Source organism: Camelina sativa, chromosome 12 (genome assembly GCF_030686135.1).
Source record: "Camelina sativa cultivar CO46 ecotype springtype chromosome 12, ASM3068613v1".
Classification (NCBI taxonomy): Eukaryota; Viridiplantae; Streptophyta; class Magnoliopsida; order Brassicales; family Brassicaceae; genus Camelina; species Camelina sativa.
Window position 1 is genome coordinate 28,396,263 of NC_141891.1, and position 13,227 is coordinate 28,409,489.

Below are 13,227 nucleotides of genomic sequence, written 5' to 3' on the forward strand. Positions count from 1 at the left end.
AAACCTTATTATTCCTTGTTAATTTGTTTTCATTCTTTTTATATTTTAAATTTGCTGAAAAAAATTAATTTTATTTATTTTAAGGATAATTTAGGCATAATAACAATTTACAAAAAAAAAAAAAAAAAAAAAAGACAAATTTAAAAATAAACATCCTTTTAAATCAAAATTCCCTAAATTTATCTACAACAATGTATTTCTTCCGATCATACCGTTATAACTTTTAAAAATTGTTTTTGATTGTGAGAAGGAAATTTCAGCAAAGAAGAGTTGAAAACGGTATTAGGGATTTCCAACGTAGGCGGGATGGGTACTTACTTAGGATTACCAGAGAGCAGCATGGACGGGTCTAAAACAACACTTTTCTCTTTCATTAGAGAACGACTCCATACAAAGGTTAATAGGTGGTCTTCAAAACTGTTATCTAAAAGGGCTAAAGAGGTGATGATAAAGTCCGTTGCCACCGCTTTACCAACTCATGTGATGTCTTGTTTTCGTCTCCTAAAATCAATAACGGGGAAATTAACAAGTGCGGTTGCAAACTTTTGGTGGAGTAATAATGGACAATCATGAGGAATGCATTTGGATGGCCTGGAATAAACTCTGTTCTGGTAAAGAAAATGATGGTTTAGGTTTTTGGAGTGTGGATGATTCTGGATCCTATCAAGTCATACTCCCCGACTTATGGATGGAGGAGTATTATCTCTGCTCGACCTCTGGTAAATAAAGGACTTATTAAAAGGCTTGGGTCTGGGACTTCCATTTCAGTATGTGGAAGATTGATTTGCTCAATTCTACATTTGTCTCGGCAGATGTCTCTTTGATACGTGCAATGCCGTTGAGGATCCCTCATTTTGTGGATTCTCTAGGTTGGCACTTTACCAAAACTGGCAAATACACGGTTAAATCGGGATACCAGACAATTCATAAGGATGTGTTGGCGGGGGTTCGTGGTTCGGATATTCGTCTTCTACAAGCTAATGTCTGGCAAACCAAGTGTCCCCCTAAGATAAAACATTTTATGTGGCAAGTTCTTTCTGGTTGCGTGGCCGTCACGAGGAATTTACATAATAGAGGTATAAGGTGTGATCATGGGTGTTCTAGGTGTGGCAATCATCAGGAAACTATAAATCATGCTTTTTTTCTATGCCTGATAACAGGATTTTCACCTAGGCTATCAATTCCCTATGCAGTTGTAGTACAAAGGGTTATCAATCCAAATGGTTGATATGCTAGCGGATAAGATACGATCAGAACAAAGCAAGTCAAGCCAAGCATAATGGGGGTTTTATCTAACAACCTAGAAGAAACAAAAAAAGTAATAAAACAAGAACCACTCGATGCAAGAATTCGAGTACCGGATCGAGCGGGTAATCGGATGACAGAAGAAATCAAGAACACAAAGATGAACAACTCGAAGATATACACGAGGCTGGTGATCGAGTACCAGTTCGAGTAATGGGTCAAGTTATATGTAAAAAGCTAAACAATCAAGATGCTAAAGCTCCTAAGGATGGGGTAATCGACTCTTATGTGCTCCTGATCAATTTGGGATATCTTACATCTAAGAGATTAGATGTGTAATGAGTTTATTGACAATAATGAATCGAATTTTAATGCATGGTTAGTCATGTTTCTCCAACGATAGTTGGGTAGGGGAGTGACTAAGTTTGATTGTTTCTATCACGAGAGTGTTTGAGCAAGGTTTAGAAAATGAAGCATCTCAACAACATCTCTCGATGGCAAAACACCCTAGATCTATTCTCAACCTCTCGGTCTGAAAATAGCATTAAGAATACCAATCTAGAAATGGATTTTTTATAAAATAAACATTCAAGCTAAGACATCCTAACCGATCAAGAACACATACTCGCCTATCCCATCCTTAGAAACCTCGATTCACTACTCAGATCTCATGGTGAAAAGCATAAAAACAAAATCGAATGAAAGTTGCATTGAATTGAAAATAAGATAAAAGTGATAGAATACATAATCAAAACTGAAAAGAGTAGCAGAAGCAATAAAAATCGACTCCAAACAAATCAAGAAAATGTGTAAATCGCTCTCTCTCTCTCTCTCTCTCTCTCTCTCTCTCTCTCTCTCTCTCTCTCTCTCTCTCTCTCTCTCTCTCTCTCTCTCTCTCTCTCTCTCTCTCTCTCTCTCTCTCTCTCTCTCTCTCTCTCTCTCTCTCTCTCTCTCAGAATCTCTCGCTCTCTGGTTTGTGAGTGTCTGCGGCGTGCTAGGGCGAGAAAAAGAAAGGGGGTTTATATATGGAAACCCCTTTGACCTAGCTGCTCAATTCTGCCCGAAGGTCTGCTCGAGGTTGTGCACGAGGTTCTGCCCGAAGGTCTGCTCGAGGTTGTGCAAGAGGTTCAAGTTGGGCTCCAAAGTACTTGTTTTCATCCAAAATGCACAAATGCAATAATGCAGCACCCTAAATGGCCTAAATGTAAATTCCTAAGGTTAAGGACCTAAAAATGCTAAGGCTAGAGTATATATAATGCATAACATGGATGAAAAAAGGTGTCTTAAACATGTAAATTAGAGAGTTATTACACCCCCAAACTTATCTCTTGCTAGTCCTCTAGCAAGGAAATAATGGGATGAGGTTTGGATGTGGGGACTCATAACCTCAAAGTACTTAATCTAAGGATTCAAGCTATAGTCCTTAAAGATAGTTTAATGGTGCCAGGATCAATCAACATACTTACAAATATTTCTCTATGCTCAACACCATGCATCGATCTAGTTCATCCTCCAACTATCACTAAAGACTTGCGATTCCAAAGAACATCTCTTTCACATTCATTAAACTGTTTGGTGAATTCTTGCAAATGGAAAGTGAATCAAGCTCAATCGGTTACAAGGGTAAGGCTTTTTGGTAGGTATGTTTCAAACAATATCTTTAGGTGGCTTACTCTCAAAAGAAGGAATGCTAGACAGTTGTGAAAACTATCTAAGATTGAGAACAATTGAGGCATACAAAGCTTAACTCTTGATGATCTACCCTTTTCTCATTCACTTTCTTTTTATCAAACACCCTAGAGTAAAATTGCCCACAACCTTGATTTTAACTCCCCTTTTTTACAATCCCTACGGTTTTAACTTTAAACATCTAGCTCTCTACAAAAAAATTTCTTTCTTTGTTATACTCCTAAATTTTTTTTTTCTCTCTTTTTTTCTCTAGGAGACTATAGCAAGACCTTTCTCTCTCTTTTTTTTACTTAGAGATTTAGAGCTAATTAAACTGAATCTTAGGGTCTCTCTTCTTTAATTTCTCTTTCGATCCTCAACCCAACCCCAAATAAACATGCTAACCACCTATCTTTCAAAACCGATTCTATTAGCTAGTTCAAATGGTTCTAAACTTAGCTAAAACAAGAGCAAGTTCTTTGTCGTTTTCAATACTCTCAAGGTTTCACAACCTATATCACCATCAAAACATGAAAAGGCCTCACTCAACAATTCACAACAAGGTTTGAAAGAAAAGGTTTGGGTTCAAGGGTAGGGGAAAATAATTTCGGGTTAAGCGAAAAGATTGGCAAAAATAGAGTGTTAACCCGAGATTTAGAGTTACCATGACCAAACATTCAAGTTCCATAAACAAGATAATTTAAGTTCAGGTTAAGTCCAATAATATAGAGATGATACAATGTGCAAGCAAGTTTCACACAAGTGGAAGAAGCTTTCAAAAGACACAAGGTTTTAAACAAAGATTTTTCATTTTTTTTCGAAAGATTGATCTAGCAACAATGAACTGTGATTAATTTATAATTTATCAGTTATACAAATTTATCTTTATATTCTCAGTTATATTTACCTTATAAATATAAATATAAATATTTCATTTAATTGGGACTTAGATCTATTTAAGGTTTATAAAGATAAACTTGTATCATATAATTGAGTATTGTTATGGGATCAACTAGTTACGTCCTACACTAATTATATTTGAGTACGCGGGTTCGACCCACGGGAGTGTGAATTTCTCACAATTTTTTTTTGATTTTGATGGATGCCACATTAGGTTTATGAGGATAAATTTGTAACATACTATTGAGTATTGTTGTGGGATCAACTGGTTAAGTTTTACGCTAAATATGTATGAGATCGCGGGTTCAAACCCCCAGAGTGTGGATATTTGACATTTTTTTGCAAAAAAAAATATTACAAAACGACGTCGTTTTGTGTTTTCAATGGCACGTTAATACACACGTGGATTCTGAGTCAGCATCTCTAATAGTTGACTTAAATCCGTTAATGTGGACTTTGTTATTGGCTCAATTTTGTGAGTACATGTATGAAATTTGCAATGTATTAGGGTACATGTCTAAATTGGCACTCCTTGTTTGTACAGGCAGCAATTCGCACTTTCGGGATGTGTACGGGTATGAAATGGCCATTTTCCCCATTGTAGTGCCCATCAGATTGGGCTAAGTTCTCCACTAGGTCCCAACCTTCATCAACATCTTTGTTGAGAAAATTTCCATTACTGCCAGCAACATCTGAATCTTAGGGACTACACCGCGGTAAAATGTACTTAGCAATGAAGCATTTCTGAATCAATGATGCGGGCATCTGCTGGTGTATCCCTTGAAACGTTCCCAGGCTTCACTGAATGTCTCATTGCTTTTCTGAACAAAGCTGGAGATGTCATTCCGCAGTCTTGCAGTTCAGGATTTGGAGAAGAATTTGGCAAGGAACGCCTTTTTGCATGCTTCCCATGTGGTGATAAACTCATTGGGAAGTGATTTCTCCTAAACGTGTGCTTTGTCACCCAAAGAAAATGGGAAGAGCCAGAGCTTGAATCCATCTTCACTAGCTCCATTGATCTTTATGAGGCTACAGAGCCTATCAAATTCATCCATGTGATCCAATGGGTCCTCCATTGGCAGTCCATGAAACTTGTTGCTCTGAATCATTTGGATGAGACTACTCTTGATCTCAAAATTGTTGTTTCGAACAGCTGGTGGCACAATGTAATGTCTTTGAGTATGAGTAGATGGAGCATCTCCTGCTCCTATGTTGGTCCTCTCTTGAGGATCTTGTGGACCATGTTGATTATTCATGACCTCCTCAATTGTGGTTGGTTGCGGTTGTTGTACTTGTTGTTGACGGAGTAACCTTGGTCTGTCAATGTTTTCGATGAATGGACTCAAGTGTTGGCTACCCTTGGATCATATTTTCATGCACAATCAGTTACGGAGTGGGTACACGAAGGCCAACTCGATCTAGGTGATCGAGTGACGATCGGATGGGTACTCGGGTTGTACCTGAAATGCAAAACAACCAAACACGAAAGTAAACCAGTCAGGACCGAATCTTTGGATAAAAAAAGAACTTGATCTAGCAAGTGCTGAAATCTTAAATGTAACAAACAAAATTCAACCAAATGGCAACGGCGCCAAATTGATAACAGGATTTTCACCCAGGGTATCAATTCCCTATGAAGTTGTAGTACAAAGGGTTATCAATCCAAATGGTTGGTATGCTAGCAGATAAGATATAATCAGAACAAAGCAAGTCAAGCCAAGCAATAATGAGGGTTTTATCTAACAACCTAGAAAAAAAAAAGTAATAAAACAAGAACCACACGACCTAAGCACTCGATGCAAGGATTCGAGTACCGGATCTTGCGGGTAATCGGATGACAAAAGAAATAAAGAACACAAAGATGAACAACTCGAAGGTATACACGAGGCTGGTGATTGAGTACCACTTCGGGTAATGGGTCGAGTTATATGTAAAAAGCTAAACAATCAAGATGCGAAAGCTCCTAAGGATGGGGTAATCGACTCATAAGTGCTCTTGATCAATTTGGGATATCTTACATGCCTCAAGCAAATATTCTCTAGAAAATGAATCTCTAAACCTTGCTAAAACACTCTCGTGATAGAAACAATCAACCTTAGTCACTCCTCTACCCAACTCTCGTTGGAGAAACATGACTAAGCAGACATTAAAATCCGATTCATTATTGTCAATAAACTCCTTACACATCTAATCTCTTAGGCTAAGTGAGTAAATCTCTAGCATTGGTTGATTCAAGTATCTCAACAACATCTCTTGATGGCAAAACACGCTAGATCTAATCTTAAACTCTCAGTCTGAAAATAGCATTAAGAATACCAATCTAGAAATGAATTTTTATAAAATAAACATTCAAGCTAAGACATCCTAACCGATCAAGAACACATACTCGCCTATCCCATCCTTAGAAACCTTGATTCACTACTCAGATCTCATGGTGAAAATCATAAAAACACAATCAAATGAAAGTTGCATTGAGTTGAAAATAAGATAAAAGTGATAGAGTACAGAATCAAAACTGAAAAGAGTAGCAAAAGCAATAAAAAACAAAGCAAGAAAATATGTAAATCGCTCTCTCTCTCTCTCAGAAGCTCTCGCTCTCTGGTTCTTGATTGTCTGCGGCGTGCTAGGGCGAGAAAAAGAAAGAGGGTTTATATATGGAAACCCCTTTGACCTAGCTGCTTAGTTCTGCCCGAAGGTCTGCTCGAGGTTGTGCACGAGGTTCAAGTCGGGTAGATCCTCGGGTAGGGCTTCGATTTGTTCTTCCTGCGCCCGGATCCTCTTTGATCGGGTTGAGGTTCGGACTGTTCTTCTCGCACGATCACTCCTTCGGGTACATGTTTGGGTTTTACCTCATTCTTCCCCATTTTGGGCTCCAAAGTACATATTTTCATCCAAAATGCACAAATGAAATAATGCAGCACCCTAAATGGCCTAAATGTAAATTCGTAAGGTTAAGGACCTAAAAATGCTAAGGTTAGGGTATATATAATGCATAACATAGAAGAAAAAGGGTGTTTAAAACATGTAAATTAGAGAGTTATCAATGCCCACCCGCTCTTCAAACATGGGCACTATCTCAGGTTCCAACGGCTCTGGGAGTTTTCCCTTCGGAATCACTTTATGCGAATATGGACTATCTTTTATAGCGAACGCCAAAGGTTGTTAATGTTACAATGTTTCCTTGGTTGATATGGTATATATGGAAGGCTCGGAATGACAAGTTTTTTGAGGCCCTGGACACATATCCACGAGATGTTCTACAACTTGCAGAGAGTGAGGAAAAGGCTTGGACTACAGCCTAGTTGGCACTCCTACGTGAGTCTCACCAACCCCATGTAGGTCCCGACCATTCCACGCCTTTTTTGGATACAGGTGTTTCATTGACGGCTCTTGGAAGGAAAATGATACTTTTGCATGTATAGGGTGGTATTGTTCTTGTTGTGAAGACCCCACGCCAACCATGGGGGCTGCAAATCTCTGTCGTAGTTTATCGGCTTTAAACGCAGAGGTGGAAGCACTAGTGTGGGAGATGAAGTGTATGATGGAAGCAAACAAGAGAGATGCGGTGTTTGTAACTGACTGCTCAAATTTGGTGAAGATGGTGTCTTTTCTAGCCAAGTGGCCCACTTTTCAACATACCTAGAAGAGATCCAGAATAATAAGAGAAGCTTTTTTGATTTTTTTTTTTAATTTTAGTTTCTCGTCAGACTAATACTAAAGCGGATAATTTGGCATGTAAAGTACGGGCCGAACCGCTTTGAATTTATTTGTAAACGATGTACCTTCGCATTGGCTGTTTTAAGGTAATCAATTAAATTTGTTGACACCAAAAATAAATAAATAAATAAATAAATAAGCTCTAGATTGGTTGGTGCATAAATAAACTCAAATATCTCTCTCCTCTCTCCTCTCTTCCATTTTTCTTTTACAATTTACACTTAAATTAAATTAATTCTTTCACACATACAAATAGATATATTATAAGTAAAAAATAATATATATATATATAATATGTATATATATTTTTCATATTGTACAATATTCAAATGTTTTTTCTTGCTCATATCTAATACATTTTTTTACCAAATAATATAAATAATGTATACATATTAGCACCTATTATAAATTTTAAGTCATAAGAATTTCTATTTTACCTTTATTTAGATAATTAATAAACTAAAAAAAACTGAAATTTTTTTTCACTTTTATATCATACGAAAATTTTAGAATATTACACATAATTTTTTATTGTCTTTATAATGAAAAATGTTCTTAAACAATCTACAACACAACTAATATTTTACTAATCACGACTTTAGTACTGCACATGCTACATCCAAAATTTAATTACAATGTTTGTTAATTTTAGTTGAGTTCTTGGATGATGTCTTTGTCTTTGCATGTTTTAGTGTTTATATTATGCCAAAGAATTATTTATTTGTAGTTTATTCAGTGTAAAATAGTTTTTAATTTCTAAAAATTGGTGGTGCGATGTCACCGGTCGAGTTGCGACCGACGTGTGAGGTTATGCTGGCGTGTTCGCGAGTGACTTTTGGCATGGTTGTGTTGGTTGCGGATGGATCCATTTCGTCTCGATCTCTTTGACGTAAGAATAGAAAGACCTAAGTCCCCACAGGCAGTGTCAAATTGTTGATACGAGAAACCAACAATTTTGTATGTTAATAAACTAATTAAGATATGGGCAGGCTTTCGGTATAAATCGGTAAGAACAGCAAAGAAACGACGAACTGGATTTATACTGATGAACTCTTTTCGTGTTTTCGTGTTACAAGTAATTTCTCTCGAAGATGTTCTCTTGTGCTTCTACATCTCTTTCGCAATATTTAAGTGCTCAATCTCATGTCTGAATCCCGAGATTTATTCCATCGATCTCTCCTCTTTCAGCCTCGATCTTCCGTGATTCTTTCAACCGCTTGACTTCGCCGCTTTTTTCTAATCACCCGAAAAGATTTTGGACTCATCAAAAATCCGGCCCTAAAACCCATCAAACCCATTATTTGACGGGCCGGCTACGGGACTAGAGTCAGCGAAACCCAACTCCAACAAGCACCCTCGTTGTACATGATCTAACAATAAGTAATTTGACTACTGTATGTGTAAATGACAATTTTGTCCCGAATTACATTTTTACACTAGCGTAGGAGTTGTTTACACTTTACACTAAAAACATTAAAACGAAATTGGTATTGGAATAAATGGAACTTTTTATTACTATAATTAAGCATTGTGTAGCAAAAAGAAAAAAAAGCATAAAGAAACAAATACGTCTACTCTTATCTTTCAGTCCCTCGCTACTAAGCTTGTTCACATATCACTCACTTTGTATGATATATTATTAGAGTGGTCCTCTGAAGTTTGTATATATGCCACTTGCTCAACTAATATCTCTCTCTCTCTCACCCTCTCTCCCCCACAATCTCTTAAGCTCAATTCGTGAAGATGAAGATCCTGGTCATATTTTTCCACAGCTTTCTTGAACTTTTTTTTTCATTTCCTTTTGTTTACTCAATATAGCTAAATAAAATCTCTAATTAGCATTTTGGAAACAAAGAAAAAGCTCAAGAAAGCTGTGGGAAAACATGACAATTCAGGGTTTTCTCCATTTGATTCAACTGTGCCATCAGATTCTTCCAAAGTTGTTAATTTAACATAAATTGATGAAGGTATGATTACAATTTCCATTTTATTCCTAAATTCAAGACATACAACAACTCGATCTTTAGATACTATACACATAATCATTGACGTACATACAGAAGAAATTAATTATTAACATCACTGTTATATGGATGGCAATTAGACTATGTTTAGTCAAAATTAAATAAACGATTATTACTAGTTCCTCTGCTACATATTATTGTTATTATTATTACGATATATGAATTTTGTTCTCAAACATTATTAGATTCGTGCAGCTCCTCGTTCCTCCTAGTTTTTATTTTCTCAAAATTCTTATTATGTTGTAATATTGATATCCTTTGAAAGGTCTATAAATATGTATATGAAAATTATCACAAAAGAAAGAAAGAAAAAAGGTCTATAAATGAAATGAGGAACGAAGCTTCTGTGAGTTTCCAGTTCTGTAAATGGTGTACATGACCTTTTGCATTTCATTGGAAAAGGTTATATCTGATGTCACTGTAACCACTCCACCTCATACGTTATATTTGTTGTGTATATATGGATGGGCATGAATACATCGTGGCTTAATTTTATAATTATATTTGCGTACGTTCATTTACATATATAATTAGTATAAGTTTGTATCTCTATGTTATTTTACTCACATGTGACAGTACTTACACATCATCCAAATTATGTTTCTATACCTCATGTATCTGTGTGGTCATATATAAAGCTGTCTCTACGTATATATATAATATTAATATTTACATTTTTTACGGCAGTTTTACTGTAGATACATACAATACAATACAATACAAAAACATGCATTACATATTAACATAACATACACATTGTATGGCATGCACATGTGCATGTCCTGAAGAGAAGGAATTGTCAGTAATTTAACTTGGAGTTGGCCGTGTCTTCCTCTGTCGATTCCTTTTTTTTTTTTTTTTGCTTTTTCACATCAAATCAACATCCTGTTTCCGTTTCTCGTAAGTGCTTTGTTTTCCTAATCAGTTTCATAGATATGTTTGTTAAAAATAAAAGATATGTCTTTAACTTCAATGTATACGATTCATCATCTCAATGCCCAAATTTGTTATACTACTGATCCCAGTTCTGATTTTTTGTTAAAAAAGGTTTCGAAATAATAATAAAAAATTAATTAGAAAAATGAAAATGTGAAATGAGTTTGGTAAAGAATTTGCTAGCCTAGACATGAGGCATAAGTTACATATGTTTTTTTTACATCGTACTTGAATCCGAGATTGTTTCTTAGTCATGAGTTAAAAGGAATACTGGTAATAACTGATGAGATATAAATCTTGTATAGTGAAAACCAATTATTCAGAATAGTAAAAGCTTTTGTCCTTTGATTTTTAATTTATGATAAAAACAGATCTGAGGATGATTGCGTTGTTGTGGGTCTTGTTTGTTTTCCACTGATTCCAAAACCTTTCGACGTGAAAGTTATTTGATTGGCTAATACAATGGGATATATGAGAGAGAGAGAGAGAGAGAGAGAGAGAGAGAGAGAGAGAGAGAGAGAGAGAGAGAGAGAGAGAGAGAGAGAAGATGGCCAGCGCTTTGAAAGTGAAGCTTTTGTCAATTTATGATCAGAAAAAGGAACCTATTGATTCCGATCTCCTTCTAGGAGTGTAGCAAACCCTTGTTTTCGGGAATTGAGAGGTCTACTTTTAAACCAAAAAATAGCAAGTGCACCGTGAATACATTTGTAGCACAAATTTTTTCGTTTTTTTTTTGTTGTAATCATTGAAATGTAAAATCAAAAGAATCTAAGACAAAAATAAAAGTGAGTTTTTTAACTACTTATTTTTAAAGAAGAACATAAAAGAACCATGATTTCGAGACTTGAATCATCTTTGGGGGGAAAAAACAAATTTTGGAGACTCCTAGTAACGGATGAAGCTTACCAAGTTAGTTTCGAACTATCTGGTCATTAGTATGAATTACGTGGCTAGAAGGCATGTAGATTTGTAACATTTGTTGATGGCCCTTTGTGTTAAGCTCTTTGAAAACATGATCAATACAATAAAAGCTCTATAAATAATAATATCATAATTATGATAATTTATCAGTTATGATAATATCAATATAAAAAGCTCTATATATTTGGCCTTTCAATAGCAATGGTCAGTATTCGACTAAAAGTTGGACTTGGTTTTTGGATCGTGAGTCTGAGCATGCTGATCTGATCTCTGAGGATATTGTTGATCTCAATAGGATTAAAGAGAGAGTTTGGTATGTTCATATGGAACCTAAAATCCGCATGTTCCTATGGAGGGCTCTATCCAGAGCCTTAGCTATTGGGGAATGTATGCGGAGACACGGACTGCAAGTTAACCCTCTCTGCCAAATATGTAAAACCATGGAGGAAACTATCACTCATGTGTTGTTTGAGTGTACCTTGGCAGCTAATGTTTGATATGCAACCTCTATCCCGCTTCGAGTTCATGGTTTCTCAAGTTTCAGAAAATTTGGATCACCTCTTCAATTTATTGGGAATGGTCGGGTTACCAGAACAATTGTGGAATGTGATACCTTGGATCATGTGGGGGATCTGGAAAGCAAAGAATGATGTTGTTTTTCTCAGAGGGATCACGATCATCATGTACTAATTGCTGCAGCTCTAGAGGATTCTGCGGAGTGGATTAAACAACAACATTTGATGGAGGAAGTTGCAGCTGCTGAAGTTCATAGAAGGACGTTCACAATACAATGTAGGACTAAACCGGCACCAGGTTGTTTAAAATGTAATCTCCATTCTTCATGGGTGAATGAGTTGTTTTCCTGTGGTGGAGCATGGATTTTGCGGAATCATAGTGGCGATGTTATATACCATGCTCAGAATGCTTTTCTTCCAAGATCAAATAGAACCTCTGCAGAATTAAATTGTGTTTTTTGGTGTCTCCAAAGCTTGTGGAATCTCCAAAGCTTTAAAAGTGAGTTAATTATAAACCAATATTTGTATTTGTTTTGATTGAAAAGAAAAGAAATACCAACTGGCATATTCAAAATTTAAACTTTCACTTGATTTGGTTGTCTTGTTGATATAAACTCAACATTCACACATAATATTTCAAATTGAAAATATTACTTTTGAAGTGAACTAAATTAATTTTCTTATATAATTATATGAACTTCAATCTAAATATTTTTTTAAAAATTAGTACACTCACACTGTTAGAAGTATATAATTTGAAGGATTTTTTTTTTTTAATATATTAAATAAGCATGTTTTCATTCCTACAAATAGGACAACATAGATTATAGTTTAACGATAGAGTTATGCAATGGAAATGGAACTTGTGATTGCAAGATAGAATACTGATATTCCTTTCTCCTCTTAGACATATTATACATCCTCTTAGACATATTATGCATTTGTCAGCTTCATCAGGGGATGCTTGTGTTTGTGTCCTATCTAAGTCAGTCATCACTACTTCCACATCTAATCTTGTGGAGGCATTTGTATTGGAATCTTCGATCTGCAGGGTGACTTCATAGGATGACTTAATAATGGATTAAACAGCGTTAGAATTAGGATTTCATACCATAGTTTTTTCGGATGGGATATAGAACCTCATATGGTGTATGGTAAATATATAGCTTTCTAAAACGTGGTTGATCCCTTTCCTTCGTAAATCGTAAGCAATGAAGCAATTGTGTGGTAGTTTTGACTCTGAACACAAACCGAAGAAGGACAATCGTATCAAAACTTGAGTAATCTTTGTTTGACTCCGT

General features: G+C 35.8%; 1 non-coding gene across 1 annotated transcript; it reads left to right on the forward strand.

Moving 5' to 3' along the window:
* Positions 1–4,560: 4,560 nt before the first annotated feature.
* LOC147930994 (small nucleolar RNA R71) lies at positions 4,561–4,667 on the forward strand. Its single transcript, XR_015576825.1, has one exon. It is a non-coding gene; the product is annotated as a small nucleolar RNA R71 (small nucleolar RNA).
* Positions 4,668–13,227: the final 8,560 nt, after the last annotated feature.